The following is a 952-nucleotide window of genomic DNA, read 5'->3' on the forward strand; positions in this document are numbered from 1 at the left end:
TCGAAAAAGAAGTATTAGCATGTGTTTACGAGGTAAAGAAAATGCATCAATAATCTGTTCGGGCTCAAATTTGAATTGGAAACCGACCATAAGCCGCTTATATCCCTCTTTTCTGAAAGCAAGGGGATAAATACAAATGCATCGGCTCACATCCAGAGATGGGCACTCACATTTTTTTTTTATTTTAATTTTAATTCGTAGCCAATCTTTCCAATTCTTTGTCAAATCACAAACGCCAGAGGTCACCTTGCACACATCAAGGATCACTCTGCGCCAATGCTCTTAGCCAAAAGGCCGAGAGCCACTGCACCGTTCCTGGAAGTACTGCAATACCAGGTTCGTGCCATGGAGGTGGATGGGTCAGGCCTCCCACACACCTCCGTGAAGGTGGATGGGTCAATCCACCCCACCCACCTCCTATTTCCAAAAAGCATAGGAGAACCACTTTCCTGATCCAGGGAGAACCACTTTGGGGTCATGGTTACTCCCCTGTCAGGTCAGTTACGCATGATCTTAGCCAAAAGGCCGAGAATATGAATGCATCGGCCGCATCCAGAGATGGGCACTCACATTTTTATTTATTTTTTTTAATTTTTCGTTGCCAATCTTTCCAATTCTTTGTCAAATCACAAACGCCAGAGGTCACCTTGCACACATCAAGGATCACTCTGCGCCAATGCTCTTAGCCAAAAGGCCGAGAGCCACTGCACCGTTCCTGGAAGTACTGCAATACCAGGTTCGTGCCATGGAGGTGGATGGGTCAAGCCCCCCACACACCTCCTATTTCCAAAAGGCATAGGAGAACCACCTTCCTGATCCAGGGAGAACCACTTTGGGGTCATGGTTACTCCCCTGTCAGGTCAGTTACGCATGATCTTAGCCAAAAGGATGGGCACTCACATTTTTTTTTTTTTTTTTAATTCGTAGCCAATCTTTCCAATTCTTTGTCAAA

General features: G+C 45.7%; 1 pseudogene; it reads right to left on the bottom strand.

Moving 5' to 3' along the window:
• Positions 1-299: 299 nt before the first annotated feature.
• LOC139264916 (U2 spliceosomal RNA) lies at positions 300-537 on the bottom strand (annotated as a pseudogene).
• Positions 538-952: the final 415 nt, after the last annotated feature.

Source organism: Pristiophorus japonicus, chromosome 5 (assembly GCF_044704955.1).
Source record: "Pristiophorus japonicus isolate sPriJap1 chromosome 5, sPriJap1.hap1, whole genome shotgun sequence".
Classification (NCBI taxonomy): Eukaryota; Metazoa; Chordata; class Chondrichthyes; family Pristiophoridae; genus Pristiophorus; species Pristiophorus japonicus.